Genomic DNA, 21,760 nt, shown 5'->3' on the forward strand with positions numbered 1-21,760 from the left:
TCTTTTATCTTCTTCATCTTTCATTTAACTCAGAATATTCACACTGATTATCTTCAGAACTATCCTTGACTAAGTCAGAAGTTCTGATGGAGTTAAGAAGTTAAATTGAATGTATATCTCATTGGTAATGTCGTGTTATCTCAAACATGCTTCCGCAACAAATGATCTAAGCATATCCACAAAATGAGATACTAGAAGAAAGAAAAAGATTTATAGAAAGGGAATTAAAAATATGAAAGAACACAATTCAAACCCCCCTTTCTTGTGTTTTTATCCACCTTCATTAATAGCCCAAGAGAGAATACAAATATAATCACGAAGAAAATACAAATATTCAAGTGTAACGCCCGCAATTAATTAATTATTTAATTTATTTATTTTTGATTAGTTGTCGTGAATTGTGGAGATCTGTGAAATGTTGATATAAGTTATTGGGTGATTAGTTGATTAAATTAGTCAGTTTAGTCGTATAAATATTCGTAGAAATAATGGTATATTAAATGAGACTAATTATTAAGTGGGCTAGTTATTGTGTTAGCAGTAGTAAGTGGGGAGTGTAGTTTGAGCCCATTAGAAGTAACAGAAAATTATAGTTTTCATTATGCTGGAATTAGAGGAAAATATAACTTTAGAGGTATCAGTACACAAAAACTAGGTTAGCAGACAAAAGCAAAAGGGAAAAGGTTTGGAGAGGTACTAGCAGCTGCAACGCATATAGGGGAAATTCAATCGGAGAATTTTAGAGTGACCTTCACTCCAAGGTAAGGGTGGGGTTCAACTCTGTAACCAGGATTATGAGAAATAATATGTGGGGTTTGGGTGTTAAAATTACTGCTCTGTGTTTGGTTGTTTTGTGTCTGTGTTTGATTGTTGTGATATTTATTTGAGATTGATAAGAAATTGAGTTGAATGGTTGTGCAGAAGTTGTTTTGTGTTGATTTAAGATGATTGATATTCATATAATTGCTAGATGTGATATTACTAGTTTGTTCGTAAAATTATGAATTGGTTCAAGTCTGGAAATTGGTAGAATAAACATGAAGAACAAAGGAAATTGTTAAGATAAGAAGAAGGAGAGGGGCGGGGGCCACACCACGGTTATGGGGAGGGCACCCCAAAAGCCAAGGTGGGCGCCCCTTATGGCTACAGGTGGTAGGGACGGACGTCCCATATGAAGGAAATGGGGGTGGGCGCCCCATACATAAGGGGTTGGCGCCCCAGTAGCACGTTTTCCAATTTTTTCTGTTCCTTAATTTAATTTAATTTCATTCACTGAAAACATGTTTTAATCTACTAGTAATTAAAATAGTAGAACACATTCTGGGAATTTTAGAACGAGTTGCAGAAACTGTATATTAGCTGCAGGAAAATATCTTGATGATAAATTCAACCAAAATAAAATAGTAGAAGTGTGTGTATGTCTCATTTGGTAACCCCTTCTGTGTTAATGTTACATCATTAGTTCGAGTCGGTGTTGTCACTCTGATATGTAGCACTCGGGGGGGACGAACGCTTGTTTTCCTTGTTGTTAATTTGTTACCGTTGCTGAATTTCTAAGTTGTTTTCCTTTAAGACTTGTTGTTACTTTGAAGTGGTTTTTATGTTGAAATAAGATGCTATGTTTATTTAAAGTTTAAAGTTTTGAATCCGCTGCGTGGTTAGTTAAAGTTGAGTTATTGTTTTAAAGACTAAACAAGTCGTTTTAAGTTCGTTCATTCCAAACATGTTATGTATCCGTTTTGAATGCGTCATGCCGTTGTGATTAAGTTGCAAATGTGATATCCCATGTGTTGGTTTTGAATTTTTACTTTTATTTTTATTATAGTTACCGGGTAGAATTAGGGTGTTACATTAGTGGTATCAGAGCATGTCGGTCCATCCGACTAAGTTGTCGAGTAGTAGTAACGTTAACAATCGAGTATTGTTAATTACTTCTAACCGGTTTTTATGTTGTAGTAATAAGTTAAAATGGCTGGAAGGAATGATGTTGCTATTGTTGCTGCTTTGGAGGCTATGGCTCATGCTATGGGGAATCAATCGATCGCTGACGAGAATGCTGGATCTCGTAGTTTGGCGACTTTCCAAAGGGAGAATCCGCTTACCTTCAAGGGCACTTATGATCCTGATGGCACGTTGACTTGGTTGAAGGAGATTTAGAGGATCTTCCATGTGATGGACTACATTCTGGTGCAGAAGGTTCGGTATGGAACTCATATGCTTGCAGTCAAGGCTGATGACTGGTGGCTAGAGACTCGTTAGAGATTGGAGGCTTCAGGTGAGGAGATCACTTTGGTCGTATTCTGTAGGGAGTTCATGAGGAAGTATTATCCTGAGGATGTTCGGGGTAAGAAAGAAATTGAATTTCTCGAACTGAAGTAGGGGAATAAGTGGGTCGTTGAGTATGCTGCGAAGTTTGTTGAGTTGGCTAAGTTTTACCCGCACTATAGCGAGGCGACTGCTGAATTTTTGAAGTGCATCAAGTTTGAGAATGGGTTTCGCTCTGAGATCAAGAAAGAGGTTGGTTACCAGAAGATTCGTATCTTTGCTGAGTTGGTTGATTGTTGTCCTGAATAATTATGAGGAGGATAATAATGCTCACTATAAGATGGTCAATGAGAGGAGAGGCAAGAACCAACAGAATTGTGGCAAGCCTTATGATGCTCCAGCTGGTAAAGGTAAACAGGAAGTTGCTGAGGGTTAGAAAACAAGTGGGGGAGATGCTCCTGCTAGAGTGATTTGTTTCAAGTGTGAGAAATATGGTCATAAGAGTAATGTGTGTACTGCGGAAGTGATGAGGTGTTTCTGTTGTGGTAAGATCGGACATGCGATGTCTGAGTGCAAGCATAAGGAGATGGGTTGCTTCAACTGTGGTGAAGAGGGACACATTGGTGGTCAGGGTCAGAAACTGAAGCAGGCACAAGCTGGTGGAAATGTGTTCGCTTTGGCTGGGACTCAGACAGGCCATAAGGACGGACTTATAAGAGGTACATGTTTCATTAATAGTACTCCTTTAATCACTATTATGGATATCGGTGCTACTCTTTGCTTTATTGTTGTTGATGTGTTGAAGATGTTGTTAAGGTGATAATGTGATGTTGGATATCCAAGTATAAGTATGTTATGGTTGTTACTGCTTTGAATGTTGATATGTCAGAGTGATGTTAAAGTGGTTGGTAAGTTATTAGCGATTTTGCTGCGAGAGTGTTGAATGGTTAGCGTATGTATAGTTGATTTAAATCATGTTGACAAGTCGAAAAAATATTGACAAGTCGAAAAAAAAGCCAGACATAATAGTAAATATGAATTTTGTTATATGAACCGGACGAAACAAAAAATGGCGAAGCATAAACAAAACATGCACAAACCCTAAGATTAAATGTTCAAAAAGTAATGCCATGCATCATAAAGCAACCTATTATATATGATGCATAGACGTACCGGTATGATATATAATATTTTAAAAAAAATAAAGGTACATCTTAATTAATAAAAGATAAGAATTTTTTATAAACTGTTTGAGTTAAAGATATAAATAATGTTACAATAAAAAAATAAATTAAAATACATAAATATACTATATTAATATTTAAGAAAACCACAAATTTGACTTAAAATCAAATAATGAGTAGAATGAAATACCACAAGTATGACATGTGTACCCGATAACTAAAACGTACAACCTATTCACTTGGTATATAGCCATTTGTTCAGGGGTAAAAAATGTTTTGAAGCTTGTGTAACATGTAGACTATTTGCTTAAACAATGTGTGTAAGTGATATAACACCATGTCTCAATGTGTTTATCTTACACCTACTTAGTTAAAAATCATTTTGGTTAGGAAGTGGGATACATACTTCATTTGCATTTCGATACCTGTAACAATAGGCATTTTGACAATGAATCTTGTAATTTGACTTTGATTTCTATAAAACTGACCTTTAAGGTGGATTCAACTTTTAAAATACATATTTTATACCTAAGTTAATCCCATAAGAAGGTGGTTTTATCATTTCCTATAAAAAAAAAAAAATTTCTTTACCCACCTCCCTCTTTTCTTGGTCACCTCTGATGAAAAACCCAAAATACCCTCACTTCGGAAATGCATTTCCGAAACGCTTATTTTTTTTTCAAAATTTGTCTTATTTCGGAAATACATTTCCGAAAATACGAAAAAAAGGTGTTTTCGGAGATGCATTTCCGAAAACACCCCTTTTTTGGGTTTTCGGAAATGCATTTCCGAAAACACTTTTTTTTTGGGAGGCGGGTGTCTTCGGATATACACTTCCGAATTTTTTTGGGAGGGGTGTCTTCGGATATACACTTCCGAAATATTCCAAGACCAAATTGGTCTTGGAATGTTTCGGATATACACTTCCGAAAGAATTCAATAATTATTAAAAAATTAAAATCAAGGTGAATCAATACAATTAATAGGTATAAAATCAAGGTGAATCAATACAATTAATAGGTATAAAATTTCCTAAACAATTTTGAAGTTAAAAATTACTTTACTAACTTATATAAATCAAAAACATCTTAATTTCATAAGTAAATTTTGAATTATTTAAAATTAAATATAATATATAAATATAAATATAATATATATATTATAAATTAAAACACTCATTGTTTTAATTTTTATAATTATTATATAAATGTATAAATATATTTATAATTAATATATGATAATTATTATATAAATATATAATATTTTTTATAAATATATAAATTAAAACACTCTTTTTTTTTTAATAATTTTTGTAAATATATAAATATATAATAATTATTATAAATATATAAATATATAAATAAAAAATTATAACTCATTTTGTAAGTGAAATTATTTTAATTATTTTAATAAAATTATTTTAAATTTTAAAATATGAATCAAAATAGAAATATATAATAATTATTATTCATAACTCATAAATTATATAAAAATATATAATTATTATTATTCATTACTCATAAATTATATCAAATTTATGATAATTGAATTAATTAATATCCTAAAATTAATTTTTGGGATTTTTTTAGATTTTTTTGTTGTTTCGGAGATGCATCTCCGAATTAGTCAAAATCTCAATTTTTGGGATTTTTTCGGAAATGCACTTCCGAAGTCTGGAAAAATTTAGAAAAAAAAAAAATTCGGAAATGCATTTCCGAAGCGGGGTAAAATGGGGTTTTCGCTGGGGTGACCCCATAGGAAAGTGGGTAAAGAAAAAATAAAAAAAACCAAGGGTTGGACAATAGATCACTTTGAAGACCAGTTAAGTTCTCCACTGGAAACATCTGTTTGCGGACATGTTGCACCACCATTATTCCAAGAAAATTAAGTCCCAAGAAAATATATAAAGAAACACCAAAAATTTTCAACACCACAAAACTTTCCAATTGAAATGGAAACAATATCATCCATCAACAATTTAATATATATAAATTCAAAGTTGTCAGGATCATCATAGTCACAGTCACGTATCATCATGATTCATGATAACAACTCTTGGTAAAATTTTAACTTTATTATTTGTTAGTTTAACCTAATAATAAAAATAAATAAGAATAATAAATATAATAATAATAATAATAATAAATATAATAATAATATAATATCCATTATTATTAATAATAACAAAAATATTAAATGATAATAATATAATATCAGATAATAATAATAATAATAATATATTATTCAGTTAACACAATTAAACTTTTTCAAATTTTAGATTATTATTTTATTTGTTGAGTATTTTTTAAATGATTATATTTATATATTTAACTGATTCTCTCTATTAGTCTTAAAATTCTACCCTTTCTCAAATATGTGTTTATATAACTACATATAATAATTAATAAAAAATAATCATTTAAAAAAACCTAAAAAATAAAACAACAATATAAAATTTTGATAAAATTTAAATTTTGATATACAATAAAATTAATGTATAATAGATCAACTACACAACAATCAAGTTATACTCTACTTTAATAAAAATGTGATTATGACTGCAACATCAGTCGTATTTATATAAATATTCAAACATTCAAACAGTAACGTCCAAAATTTTCGACCCAGAACATTATGATTTTAAATTAGAATTACATTTTTAGAAAAATATATAATTTAAAATAAAATAAATGAATTTGATAAAATCCAATTTTCTCCCGCAATCACATGATATTTTTCATGCTTCAAAGCTTCAATTTAATTTGTACCTATAATATGGATTGTAAGGGGTCAATTTCCATAAACAACATCTATATACAAAACAAAATTAAGCAAAGAATTCAGAATCCAAAAAATATAAAATACTTTTCTTTTGCCAATATATATGAAATAGAGCATTTTCAAAGTTTCAAAAGTTAACGAGCATTATTAATATTTAATAAACTACTTTATTATTAATTAATAGTTGAAATAGTAATAGTTGATATATTAAATAATTAAATATTTAATAAGATAAATAGTTTGAGCATTAATAATTGAAATATTTAATAGACTAAATGTTTAAATAAACTAAATAGTTGAAATATTTAATAAAATATTTATTTAATAAACTAAATAGTTGAAATAAACTAAATTATTTAATTTATTCAATAATTATTTTATCAAATATTTCAATTATTTATGTTTCAAACATAATGAAATGCTTATTTCATATTTAATAAATTATTTAACATTTCAACCATAATTAAATATATAATATAAAAATATTTTAACTACTAATTAATGATAAAATAATTTTTTAATTAGTAAATAATAATTAAATATTTTATATTGTTTCATATTGTTTAATAATTATTCCATACTATTTAATAATATTTTCAACTATTTAGTTTATCTCAATAATTATTCAGTATTTTATAAACTAATTAATCATTAGTATTTGAAATAATAATAATTTATTATTAGTTGAAACATAAAATAGTTGAAATATTTAATAAATTATTTAATATTTTAATTACACATTAATTAAATTATTTAATGATATGAAAAAAATTAAAAAAACTATTTTGGTAATATTATGAAATTATTACCAAAAGCTAGAACAAAATTCTGAATGAACATGCCCAACACAAGAATTGATAGCACCTAATTGTAAGGAGCAGACTCTCAAGACTCAAGCTTCCACGCTAGACCAACCCTTAAGAGTTTTAAGTAATATATATTTATGTTGCAATGTAAGAAACAAATTGAAAGGTAAGTATAGTGGATAGAGATAACCTTGTGACTGCATAGGGCTTGAGTTGATCCCATCAAAGATTCTAATTTTTTTTATCAACAGTTTACGGAGTCCATCCAAAAAATTTAGGGACCTAAATAAAAAATACATCAACTTAAAAAACTCCTATTGGATGGATTAGTCGGCACAAAAGGAAGGATACCACTCTATTAAAAAAAAACTTACAACAATAAAAAAAAAACTATTTAAGCCAATAATTATTATCCTTTAAATATAAATAAATCTTAATATATATATATATATATATATATATATATATATATATATATATATATATATATATATATATATATATATATATATATATATATATATATATATATATATATATATATATATATATATATATATATATATATATATATATATATATATATATAAAAGCTTTGATATTTAGCACTCACATATATCACAAAACATAAATTACTCACGAAAAATGTAAAGATTTAAGCTTTTAAATTACATGATCCCGATATAATCAACCAACCACTAAGACACTTTACATAATTCATCATATATCAATGAAGAAAATAATTTGTAAAAAAAAACACCACACCAAAATGCATATGCCATGACATCATAATGATAAAATGCAAGTTCATCACTAAGACGAAATCAGCCACTTAGACAATCATACAATCACAATAATCATACATCATCATGCATATGACTATTATCTTAGGATATCCGTACATCCGCACAGGTACTAGTGTGATACGCACGCTTTATTTTTAAAATATAATTAAAATGTCAGTAAAAAAATAAAATTACCTTACCAAAATAGATTATAATTTAAAAAAACATTCTTTTAAAATAAAAACATAAAGATTTTACCAAAATTGTTTTACAACAATAATATATATTTCAATTTTTATATATTATCTTAAATAATTTTATATCTTAAATTAAAAATAATTTAAAAATAAAAATCCTAGATACATAAATAATTAAAAAACGAAATATTTATATCGTGTTTGGATTAATAAATTATTTTTTTTAATTTTTATAATTGTACAAAAATTATAATATTCCTTGCGTTCGGACGATATTGGTATGGTTACTCGTGCGCTCTCACGGTATTGGTATGTTACCGTGCGTTCGCATGATACTGGTGTGTTACCCCTGCATTCACACGGGTACTTGTGTGGTTCGCAGATTAATTTTCAAAATGTAATAAAAATGGAATTGAAAGAAATACAAAATTATTTAACCAATAATTTTTTTTACTTTCAAAGAAGATAATAAATTAGCGTCTATTATTTTTGTATATATAAAAAAATTTAAATCAAAAATATTTTTTTTAAATATAAATATTATTTATGTTTTGACATCTATCATATAAGAAGAGTCTAGCATTTGAGCAATTCTTAGGCCATCCACATCAGCATCTGTTCTCTGATAATTCCACATCAGCTTTGGCGGTTAAGCATCATTTTCTGATCATTCATATGCATGGTGGGCTGTGGCAATTATTGCTGTGGAAGTTTCACCCTCCCAGCTTCTCATGCTATTGCAGTTACGCATTTTCATTATAAGAATATTTGGTCCTTCAACTTGCGCCACATCAGTATTGATTTCTCAACTTCCATATGTTGTAATTTTCTCCCTCCATCTTCCACTATGCATTCGTTACTTATTTACTTCATGGTCTTAAATTCAAATGGTTTCTCCACTTCCAACACGGTTACGAAATTGAAATGGTTACAACTTCTCATCCTTATTCATAATAAATCACTAGGCTGTGAAGGATAGAAAAACACTTAGAAAGGGGGGGTTTGAATAAGTGTAGCTTTAAAACTTGTAAGATAAAAACAATTTGCACAATGATTTTTATCCTGGTTCGTTGTTAACTAAACTACTCCAGTCCACCCCCTTGGAGTGATTTACCTCACCTGAGGATTTAATCCACTAATCACACAAGATTACAATGGTTTTCCACTTAGACAACTTCTAAGTCTTCTAGAGTATACTGATCACAACCTGATCACTCTAGGAACAATCTGCTTAGATACCCTCTAAGACTTTCTAGAGTATACTGATCAACAACCTGATCACTCTAGTTCTTACAACTTAATGTAAACAAATTCTTTTAAGAGTTACAATGCTTCTTATAAAAGCTAATATCACAACTGTGATTTTCTCTTAAGTTTAAGCTTAATCTCACTAAAATATTACAACAACAATGTAGTGAGGTTGAAGATGAAGTTTGAGAGCTTTTTGAATTTGACAGCGTTTCTGTATATTTGCGCAAGTGTTGTATTCAAAGTTCGTAACATAGCTTCTCATCAGAACTTCATATTTATAGGCGTTTGAGAAGATGACCGTTGGGAGCATTTAATGCTTTGCGTATTCCGTACAGCATTGCATTTAATGTTTCACTCTTTTGTCAACTACCTCGAGCCTTGCTTTCGCTGTGTCTACTGACGTTGCCTTTAATAGCCTTCAATGTTCCTTTTGTCAGTCAGCGTTGCCTGCCAGCTAGTACTTGCTTCTGATCTGATGTTTGTGTGAACAACGTTTGAATATCATCAGAGTCAAACAGCTTGGTGCAGAGCATCTTCTTGTCTTCTGACCTTGAAGTGCTTCTGAGCGTGATACCATGAGAACTTCAGTGCTTCTGCTTCTGATCTCAAGTCCTTCTGATGCTTCCATAGACCCATGTTCTGATTCTGCTTGACCATCTTCTGATGTCTTGTCAGACCATGTTCTGATGTTGCATGCTGAACCTTCTGAGTCAGTGCTTCTTGCGCTGATTTTGTGCATACTCTTTATATAATTCCTGAAATGGAAATTGCATAGTATTAGAGTACCACATTATCTCATACAAAATTCATATACATTGTTATCATCAAAACTAAGAATATTGATCAGAACAAATCTTGTTCTAATAATCTCCCCCTTTTTGATGATGACAAAAACATATATAAATGATATGAATTTGCGATCAGAATATCAGACGGCTAAAGACAATTACACAACTATAGCATAAGCATATAAACATAGTGTGTGAATATGTCTCCCCCTGAGATTAACAATCTCCCCCTGAGATAAATAATCTCCCCCTGAAATAAATACTAGAAGAAATTTATACATAAAGGACTTGCCTGGGTATTTTCCATTTCAGTTGAGACGATCACATATGCTTAGATCTTCAGAACATTCATAGCTTCTGATTCTTGCTTCCATAGGACAACTTCAGAGCTTGAATTTCTTCTTGAATCACTGCATGCTAGATTGTATCAGAACATTGTTGAATGTACCAGAGCATCATCAGAGCATCTCTACATCCTGAAATGTTACAGAACAAGCTAAACGACAACAGTCAGAGCATGAATGAATCAGAACATAAAATATGTATCAGAACATATACTTATGTATCAGAGCAAACAATAATGTTTCAGAGCATATTTTAGAACTAAAAACATGCATCAGGACATATAAGGAATAAGAATGAGTTAGAGCATATTCTATCATCAGAATATCAGAACATTCTTCCTTCTTGCTTCTGATCTTGAAGCTTTACAACACTCAGCTTGCTTCAAATTCCATGAGCTTGATTCTATACAGAATTGCTTTTCCCCAAGTCTTTGCTTCTCATGTTGAGCTTTTAAGAATATCTTCAATTCCTGCAAAACACTCAAAGACATAGAACTTGCAAGTTCTGTTAGAAATATGGAGACTTTCTCCCAGCAACTGATAATATAAATCAGATCATTTATCACATTTTCTCCCCCTTTTTGTCATAACATCAAAAAACATAAAAGATTCAGATGAAAAACAAACAATATGAGAGAAGGAAGGATAATTTTCATTGATTAGCAAAAGGAGAATTATCAGAAGTACAAGGAGAATGCATAGAAAGCAGATGCAAGAAACAAAGAGAAACTACTAAGACACAACGACTAAGACGACCCTAGCTTAGACATAATCTTGGCCAGCATGTCATGAATCCCAGCATTGCTCTCAGTCTGCCTCTCCATGAAAGTGTGGAACTCAGCATTAGTAGTATCTTGCGCGTCCATGCGAGAAGATAGCTCAGCTTGGTTCTTCTGAATAACCTCTAGAGTCTTCACCAGAAGAAGCTTCACAACTTCTGTCCAGAGGGACAACATTCTGAACCGCAGCTTCCATAATCAGATCATCACCTTGATTTTCCTCAATAGGAACAGACTCAGCAAGATGATCTTCAGCATCAGCTTCTTCCATAGAAGCATCTCCTTCATATTCTGCAGCAGGAAGATCAGAATCTCCATTCTCAAGAGCTTGAAGAATGGCAGCAAGATTCCTTGTGGCAGAAGGACCTTCAACTTCTGGTGGGTCAACAACTTCTGGAATGACCATGTTGGGGTCTTTCTCAGAAGGATTTTCCCTCAGAAAGTCGAACAAAGATTTGAAGTCTCTAGTCAGAACTAGATACTTAGGTCTCCATACCACAATATCCCTGCAAGGGTTAGCTTCCATTTCCGCAGCAATCCTTGCTTCTACAAGCTCATCAGTGAATTTCTTCTCTTCAAAAATATATCTCCCTCCGAGACGACTGAACCAGAATTCTTCATAACTCCTCAGAATTCCACAAGGGCGTGGAGCAAGTTCTACACAAATTTTCTGAAGCTCTTCAAAATAAGCATCTGCTCTTCTTCGGAAGATTCTCCAGAATTTTCGCATAGCAACATCATTTAAGCCAGCATGTTCAACTATTCTGAGAGTATCAAAGATTCTTCTGAGGTTCCTCTTTACCATTTCATAAATTACACCAATAGGGTATGCTCGATGGGAGTTTATTTTGGTTATGGGGGAATCTGGGTTTGGGACAGAATAGGGTTGAGGCTCTCTATCCAAACGAAAAGATGATTCTGCTTCATTCTCAGAATCTAACACTACCATCTCAGCTTCAGGACGAGGCTTGGGTGTGTAATTGCAGTCACGGAGCAATTGCTCATGTGATGCAGAATCTGGAATATCTGATACAGCAGAATTATTTTGAGATATGGAAGGAATTGGTTCATAGTTTGCATGAGGTGGGGGTTGAGAAATGGATATATTTGTGTGAGGTGGAAAGAGAGTTTGAAGGGGTGGTATATCAAGGACAGGGTTTTCAATTTCCTGGTCAGAAGCAAGGTTGATTGTGGGTGGAGATGAAGGAATGTGAACATTTGTGATGGGTGAATGAGGAGGGGTAAGGGTTTTGGTTACAGGAGAAGAAAGAGGTGTGAGAACATGGATGTTTATAGGTGATTCTGATGGGGCTTTTTCTGGTTGATTTACTGGTTCAGGGGTTTGAGCAACAGCTATTGATGCAACTTCTGAACGTAAAGCAGGAACAAAATCAGGTTCAGAGAGATGTATACCTTTGGACACCTTCTGAATAGCCTCAACTACAGCCTCCAGTTTCCTCTGCTTCTTACTCTTCTGCTCTTCCACAATCTTAGCCTTTCCAAGAGAAATTTCTCTTCTTCTGGCAGATTCCAGTCTCTCCTTCTCTTTTTCAGCAGCCTTCTGACCTTCAACTACTTGAGTTGTTGGTCCTTCTTGATCTTCTTCTTCTGCATCCGAATCATTCAAGATTAATTTTCTTTTTCTTGTCTCCTTCTTTTCAACAGCCTTTTTACTTTCCACATTCTTATTTTTCATACTTCTCTTCTTCTTCTTCTTCTCAGCAGACTCTTTTTCAACAACAACTTTCTGAACTTCTTCAGCAACAACTTCTTTTAGAACGACTTTCTCAACAGTAGTAGCAACAGCTACACTCTGGACTACCTTCTCCTGGTTATCAGAAGGATGATCAAATTTTCTCTTAGTCCTTCTTTCCTTCTTTACAGCTGCTTCAAGAGCAACTTCTGAGACATCTTCTGATGCAGCAGGCTTGGAGGTGGAAGCTTTCTTGCGACCTCCTTTTGCAGGAGCACCTTTTACTTTTTCTTGTTCTTCTTTTTCTTCCTTGAGAGAATTCAGATATCTAGTTCTGACTTCTGGTATCTCACTTCTGAAGAAGGGTTCAAAGTCAGCAAGAATAGGATCTCTTCTGCTTCTTGCTCCAGGAAGAGGTTGAGGGGTTTTGATGATAGTCTCAATAATACTCATCTTTCTCAAGGTGAGAGCATTCAAGCAACTTCTAGTATTAACAACCAGATCTTTGATGGTACCTTCAGCTTCCAATTTCTCAACAATCTTGGAATGAACCAGAAGGTTTGTAATGATTCTTCCAAAAGGAATAATAGTACACTTCTTTATTCTGAAGGCATTTCTGGAATCCCTCACAGCATTCCACATGTGGTTGAAGATTATGTAGATAACATCAACCTTCTTCTTAGTGGCAATGCAATACAGAATGTATTTCTGCTCATTGTTGACAAAATCTGAAGCATGTGTTCCTTTCCTGTGATAGAAACACCCCAGAAGAATCTTGGTCCAGATTTTAAAGAGGTCCCTCATGTCCTTGACACGCTTTGTCTCCTTTACGTCTGAATAAAGAGTAGTTAAGACCTCTTCCTAATCAGCCCTTTGATCAATTTCATGAGCACCCTCAGGGTTTCTTAGATCAAACATCATTCTCAGGATGTTTTCAGTGACAACCACAAACTTCCCATGGACAAAGGACAAAATAGATTTAGGGGCAACAACAGCATGCACCCAAAATTCCTTTACTAGATCTGGGTAAACCGGTCCACAGAACTCAGCAAATAAAGAGGTCCATCCTTGAAAGATGATATCTTCTTTAAGATGATACCCATGTTCTTCAAGACTGTCAAAGTCTACCATAAGTTCACAGATAACTTCTAACTCCTTTTTGGAAATAGAGCAGGCGATAACTGGAACAATTTCCTGAACTCCTTCTTGAAGATGGAGAGGAGTAGATGAACCGGCGTTGAGAGATGATGAGGCAGCCATTGAAACAGTACTGAGATTGCAAGAACAAATTGCGGGTTTGCGCTTAGGGTTAAAGAAAAGGGAAAAGAGGTTACAAAAATGCATGCACAAGGAGAGAGAGAATGGGAGCGAAAAAGATAAACGTTATGATTTGAAATGTATTTATAGAGACGGATTTGAAAAAGAATGCAATAAAGTTATGAGAATAAACAGTTACAGAATCAAATGAAATCAACTGCATTAAATGATGAGTGACGTTAGGTGAGAGAACGTGGTAATTGAAATGATTTACACAGTTTCCTAGGGCGGCGTCCCATCAGATTCACTCACGCTTTTACCATTCGTGCAAACACGTGTTCACCATCAGAAACACTAGATGACAGCTGTGTTGTATTGCATTTGCTTCTGATGAGAGTAGAGCTTTTCATCTTCTGATTCTGGTCACTGATTCTGACTACCATTCTTTAGAAATGATCTAGTTCTGATAGGATCATCTTTCTTCCCAAGGATCACATCTTCTGAGTGAGCTGAGGTGAGTCTAGAAGATCTTCTGACTGTTGGCTCTTCAGAAATTCTGAGATTCTCTAAAGATGCAGCAACTTGATCTTCTGATTCTTTGCTTCTGAGATTTTCAGCTTCTGAAACTTTGCTTCTTGGTTCTACAGCTTCTGATATATCAATATCTATATCTGCAAAATTCTCAAATTGCTTTAGCTTTTCATGACCAAGCTTATCATCAAATCTGATATTGATTGATTCTTCTACAACCAATGTTTCAGTATTGTATACTCTGTAGCCTTTAGAGCATTCAGAATATCCAAGAAGGAAACATTTTTGTGCCTTAGAATCAAACTTACCAAGATGATCTTTAGTATTCAGAATGAAACAAACACATCCAAAAGGATGAAAATATGAAATGTTGGGCTTTCTGTTCTTCCACAATTCATAAGGAGTCTTATTTAGAATAGGTGTTACAGAGATTCTATTCTAAATATAACATGCAGTGTTTATTGCTTCTGCCCAGAAGTGCTTAGCCATATTGGTTTCATTGATCATGGTTCTGGCCATTTCTTGTAGAGTCCTATTCTTTCGCTCTACAACTCCATTTTACTGTGGAGTTCTAGGGCAAGAGAAATCATGGGCAATACCATTTTCTTTGAAGAACTCCTCAAAGAATCTGTTCTCAAATTCACCACCATGATCACTTCTGACCTTTATGATTTTGCACAACTTCTCAGATTGAATCTGAGTGCAGAATTCAAAGAACACTGAATGAGACTCATCCTTGTGTTTTAAGAACTTTACCCATGTCCAGCGGCTATAATCATCTACGATGACTAATCCATATTTCTTCCCTCTGACAGATGCTGTTTTGACGGGTCCAAACAGATCAATGTGCAGAAGTTCTAACGGCCTTGAGGAAGAGACAACATTCTTAGATTTGAATGCAGGTCTGGAGAACTTGCCCTTCTGACATGCTTCACAAAGAGCTTCTGATTTGTATTTCAGATTTGGGAGACCTCTGACCAGATTTAGTTTGTTAATCTGAGAAATCTTTCTCAAACTAGCATGTCCTAATCTTCTGTGCCAGACCCATTGCTCTTCAGAAACAGACATAAGGCAAGTCACCTTCTGCTTCTCAAGATCTGAAAGATCAATCTTATAAATGTTGTTCTTTCTCTTGCCTGTGAATAGGATTGAGCCATCCTTCTGACTTACAGCCTTGCAAGACTTTTGATTGAAGATTATGTCATAACCATTGTCACTTAATTGACTTATGGACAATAAGTTATGCGCTAATCCTTCTACAAGAAGTACATTAGTTATGGAAGGAGAGTTACCAATACTTATGGTTCCAGAGCCAATAATCTTGCCCTTCTGTTCTCCTCCAAACTTGACTTCTCCACCAAATTTAAGCACCAGGTCTTGGAACATAGACCTTCTTCCCGTCATGTGTCGCGAGCACCCAGAGTCCAGGTACCATGACATTTTGTGCTTTGTCTTCTTTGCTGCTAAGGATATCTGCAACAGTAATTATCTTCTCCTTAGGTACCCACAATTTCTTGGGTCCTTTCTTGTTAGTTTTCCTCAAGTTCTGATTGAACTTGGGTTTAGCATTATAAGTAACAGGAGAAACAACATGATATTCTTTAGGTTTGGCAGCATGATATCTATTAGGTTGTGTCACATGCTTCTTGGTGTGTGTAGTGTGAAAGCTCTGTGCATGTGAGGTGAGCCTTATATCATGTGAGTGGCCATATTTGAACTGATCATACAATGGCTTGTATGTGATTTTCAAATCATCAACAGGTTCAAATTTGTGTGAGGTATCACCCTCATAGCCAAAACCAAACCTTTTGTTTCCAGAAACACCATATATCATAGAAGCAAGATGGCTTCTGCAAGTACTTCTAGATAGGAACTTTCTGAAGCTCGAGTCATATTCTTTCAGAATATGATTGAGACTAGGAATGGATTTTTCTGATTTAGAAGGAGATCCAATATCTTTGGATAATTTTAAAACTTTTTCCTTCAATTCAGAATTTTCCACTTCCAGCTTCTTAGTTTCAAATTCAAATTGTTTTTTCAGCTTTTTGTATTTGATACTAAGATGAGCCTTGAGTTCCAGAAGTTCAGTTAAGCTGGAAACTAACTCTTCTCTAGACAGTTCAGAAAATACCTCTTCAGAATCTGATTCTGATGTAGATTCTGATCCATCATCCACTGTGGCCATTAGTTCAAGATTTGCTTGCTCTCCTTCAGAGTCTGATTCTGATTCTGATTCAGAATCATCCCATGTTGCCATAAGACCGTTCTTCTTATGAAACTTCTTCTTGGGATTCTCCTTCTGAAGTTTTGGACATTCATTCTTGAAGTGTCCAGGCTCATTGCACTCATAGCAGATGACCTTCTTCTTGTCAGATCTTCTGCCTCCAGAAGATTCTCCTCTTTCAGGCTTCTTTGAACTTCTGAAGCTCTTGAACTTCCTTTGCTTGCTCTTCCAGAGATGGTTTACCCTTCTGAAGATCATGGACAGTTCATCTTCTTCTTCTGATTCTGATTCTTCAGAATCTACTTCTTCAGCCTGAAAAGCGTTAGTGCATTTTTTATAATTAGATTTTAATGCAATAGACTTACCTTTCTTCTGAGGCTCATTTGCATCCAGCTCTATCTCATGGCTTCTCAAGGCACTGATTAGCTCTTCCAAAGAAACCTCATTCAGATTCTTTGCAATCTTGAATGCAGTCACCATTGGACCCCATCTTCTGGGAAAGCTTCTGATGATCTTCTTTACATGATCAGCCTTGGTGTAGCCTTTGTCAAGAACTCTTAATCCAGCAGTTAGCGTTTGAAATCTTGAAAACATCTTCTCAATATTTTCATCGTCCTCCATCTTGAAGGCTTCATATTTCTGGATTAGAGCAAGAGCTTTGGTCTCCTTGACTTGAGCATTTCCTTCATGGGTCATTTTCAGTGACTCATATATATCATAGGCAGTTTCCCTGTTAGATATCTTCTCATACTCAGCATGAGAGATAGCATTCAGCAAAACAGTCCTACATTTATGATGATTTTTGAAAAGCTTCTTTTGATCATCATTCATTTATTGTCTTGTAAGCCTTACGCCAGTAGCGTTCACTGGATGTTTGTAACCATCCGTCAGAAGATCCCATAAGTCACCATCTAGACCAAGGAAGTAACTTTTAAGTTTATCTTTCCAGTATTCAAAGTTTTCACCATCAAATACTGGCGGTCTAGTATAACCAGTGTTACCATTTCCATTGTATTGCTCAGCTGAGCCAGATGTAGGTGGTGGAGTCTCAACCATCTTGACTTAGTGTTTTTCTCTTCCTGAATCTTTTCTAAACACGGTTAAGTGCTTGCACCTTAGAACCGGCGCTCAGATGCCAATTGAAGGATAGAAAAACACATAGAAAGGGGGGTTTGAATAAGTGTAGCTTTAAAACTTGTAAGATAAAAACAATTTGCACAATGATTTTTATCCTGGTTCGTTGTTAACTAAACTACTCCAGTCCACCCCCTTGGAGTGATTTACCTCACCTGAGGATTTAATCCACTAATCACACAAGATTACAATGGTTTTCCACTTAGACAACTTCTAAGTCTTCTAGAGTATACTGATCACAACCTGATCACTCTAGGAACAATCTGCTTAGATACCCTCTAAGACTTTCTAGAGTATACTGATCAACAACCTGATCACTCTAGTTCTTACAACTTAATGTAAACAAATTCTTTTAAGAGTTACAATGCTTCTTATAAAGCTATTATCACAACTGTGATTTTCTCTTAAGTTTAAGCTTAATCTCACTAAAGTATTACAACAGCAATGTAGTGAGGTTGAAGATGAAGTTTGAGAGCTTTTTGAATTTGACAGCGTTTCTGTATATTTGCGCAAGTGTTGTATTCAAAGTTCGTAACATAGCTTTTCATCAGAACTTCATATTTATAGGCGTTTGAGAAGATGACCGTTGGGAGCATTTAATGCTTTGCGTATTCCGTACAGCATTGCATTTAATGTTTCACTCTTTTGTCAACTACCTCGAGCCTTGCTTTCGCTGTGTCTACTGACGTTGCCTTTAATAGCCTTCAACGTTCCTTTTGTCAGTCAGCGTAGCCTGCCAGCTAGTACTTGCTTCTGATCTGATGTTTGTGTGAACAACGTTTGAATATCATCAGAGTCAAACAGCTTGGTGCAGAGCATCTTCTTGTCTTCTGACCTTGAAGTGCTTCTGAGCGTGATACCATGAGAACTTCAGTGCTTCTGCTTCTGATCTCAAGTCCTTCTGATGCTTCCATAGACCCATGTTCTGATTCTGCTTGACCATCTTCTGATGTCTTGCCAGACCATGTTCTGATGTTGCATGCTGAACCTTCTGAGTCAGTGCTTCTTGCGCTGATTTTGTGCATACTCTTTATATAATTCCTGAAATGGAAATTGCATAGTATTAGAGTACCACATTATCTCATACAAAATTCATATACATTGTTATCATCAAAACTAAGAATATTGATCAGAACAAATCTTGTTCTAATAGGCTGTTGATTTCTCTATGGATTGATTTTTCTTCTATGCGACTTCTGCTTCCATCTTCTTTCTCCCTCTTCTTCTTTCATCTCCATCTCTTTTTCATTGATATTATTGAGTATTATACAGGTTCAATTTTGATTTTGATTTTGATTTAGTGTTTGTTGTTTCAGGTTTGGTGGTGTTGACTCACACGGAAGGGGGAAGATTCGTCGGCGGTGCGGTTGCTGAACAAGTTGTTGTTGAAAAACATGTCATACGACCAATTTGTTGCCTGCAAAGTGTTCGCTAAAATATCCAAACCAATCACTTTTTGAGTTTTTCTTACTTTTATTTCGAAAACGTTTAGTATTTGATTGGTGAAGAGTTTTAGGATCATGTGTTTAACATCTTATGTATGTATTGTATGTTGTTAATAGAGGTCAGGAAAGGTTGATGAAGAGATCGACGTACTTCAGTCCAAGTTGAAGCAAATTGAAGACGGTATGTCATAAGCATAATTGATGAAATCTTCTTGCTTGCTCGTCTTTCTTCATCAGATGTGGATGGATTGTTAGTAATTTTATTTGATTCAAAGTTTTAAGCTTTGTGACACTGTCAACGACTCAAAGAAAAGGCCCTTTTAAGAGGTTGTCTTTGATTTTTCAATATTGCTATATTCAATAATTCTATTAGAAAGCCATATTTTTCGCGTTTCTATTTGGATTATTCAAGCTTATTTCTAACTATATATAAAGCAAAGAAATTTAATGTTTGTGTTGAATATGATGTCAAAAAAAATTCGTTTCTCATGTTGCTGCTACATATGATGAATAAACCAATGCACTTATCACATAAAACACAAGCTGATAATTGACACTTACCAGATCCATTGCCGATTCAGTATGCTGATAATAGTCACTTGAAGCTATGGGCTTAAGCTAACAAGATTTTCTACAGCAAATCACGCAAAACTGTTAGTATATATAATTGGTGTATTTGAGTATTTAGAAAAAACAATTGGTGCATTTGTGTTTTTAGCAAAATAGGTCATTCCATCTCTACAACAGCATGTCTCATCTCTCACGGGTAAGCTTCAGAGCTTCGCCGAGGATCTTGCCAAGGTATAACTTCCAATCCTTCAGAGATCACATTGAAATTCTGGCACCGGAGCCACACTTTGTCTTAAAGGTATTTTTCGTGGAACCGGAGCCACACTTTGTCGAGAAATTCCATTTTATGTTGCCGGCATGGGACTTTATGCGGAATCTAAAAAGGTGCATACATTTTTTGATCCCTTGTGCTTCTTGATTTTGGATTTCTCTATAGAAATTTTTTATTTATGCATTATAAATTCTTTGAAAATCCTTCATTACTCTCTAAAATGGCGTATTTTCATGAATGTTACAGGGTATCCAAAAACTTCTAGGACGGGAACTCAAGGCTTGGGAAACAATTGCAGTTGGAGCTTTATCTGGTGGCTTAGCGGCTGTGGTTACAACGCAGTTTGATGTGATGAAAACTAGAATAATGACTGCGCTGAGGCTTTGAAAAGGTTGTGACGTTAAGATGTGTCGCGGGGAAAAATCGTTGTTTTTCTAAATGAGACACCTGATGCCTTCTTTGGGCTCGAGTGCTCAAAAAAATGATTTTTCTTTTGTTCCGACCAAACTTTTTATTGTTTCCAAAGTAGGAAAAGGAAAAAAGCTGCAATAACCTTAAAAGTGGGGGGAGATCTTGGGTAAGAGGGTTGGTTATACGAAGGGAAGGTATGAGCACCCAACGTATCTATAGTACTCTATAGGTTTCTTTGTTTTGTTTATTCCATTCTTGTTATGGTGGAGGTTCTTGTGAGAAAGAGGTGGGACCTAAGGTGTTTGTTTGATTATGCTCGCAAAGATCATCGCGATCCTCTGCATACATATCCCTTAGAGGGAATCAGAGCATCTGTAGCTCGGGGTCTACGGGTGCTAAGGTTTGAGTGGTTTGAGAGAGAAGTTTTGCTCGCCAAGGATACGACCTTGTGCCTACGTATTCTCAAAGGGATGTTGAGAAAGTCAGAGCAATCGTAGTTCCCACTTATGCGAGTGGAAGCAAAGGAAAAGAGACAAATGTCATCTAAATGTTCGATGTATCTAATCTATATCATCACATGCATCTGTTTGATTTTTGTTTGAAAATCTTTTCATTATAAGCCCTGGGCCATGCCACTTATGGTGCTTAGAATGATAAAGATGTTTTTTTTTGTTTAACCAGCCTTGTGGCAAAAACTTTCAATGAAGTCAGCCTTGTGACAAAAAGTTTTGATTAATCAGCCAGCCTTGTGGCAAAAGTTTCAATGAAGTCAGCCTTGTGACAAAAACTTTGATTAATCAGCCAGTACGGTGGCAAAACGGTTTGATTGATTAGCCAGCCTTGTGGCAAGAAAAAGTTTGACTGATTAGCCAGCCTTGTGGCAAAAAGTTTGATTGATTGATTGTTTGTGATGATATAGAAGAGATACTCCTATCATAGAGATGAAAAATGTCTAATCTCCTAGGGTATTTGATTTGGATATTGGGGATGCTTATAAGAAGCCCGTGGGTCCTTGTACGAAGCCCAAGAGGAGGCTATCCGAGG

General features: G+C 34.2%; 1 long non-coding RNA gene across 1 annotated transcript; it reads left to right on the forward strand.

Annotated features, from left to right (window-relative positions):
• The first annotated feature begins 8,875 nt into the window (after nt 1–8,875).
• On the forward strand, nt 8,876–20,707 carry LOC131618549 (uncharacterized). The gene is made up of 3 exons (XR_009288885.1): nt 8,876–8,928; nt 19,336–20,418; nt 20,552–20,707. It is a non-coding gene; the product is annotated as an uncharacterized LOC131618549 (long non-coding RNA).
• Nucleotides 20,708–21,760: the final 1,053 nt, after the last annotated feature.

Source organism: Vicia villosa, linkage group LG7, assembly GCF_029867415.1.
Source record: "Vicia villosa cultivar HV-30 ecotype Madison, WI linkage group LG7, Vvil1.0, whole genome shotgun sequence".
Classification (NCBI taxonomy): domain Eukaryota; kingdom Viridiplantae; phylum Streptophyta; class Magnoliopsida; order Fabales; family Fabaceae; genus Vicia; species Vicia villosa.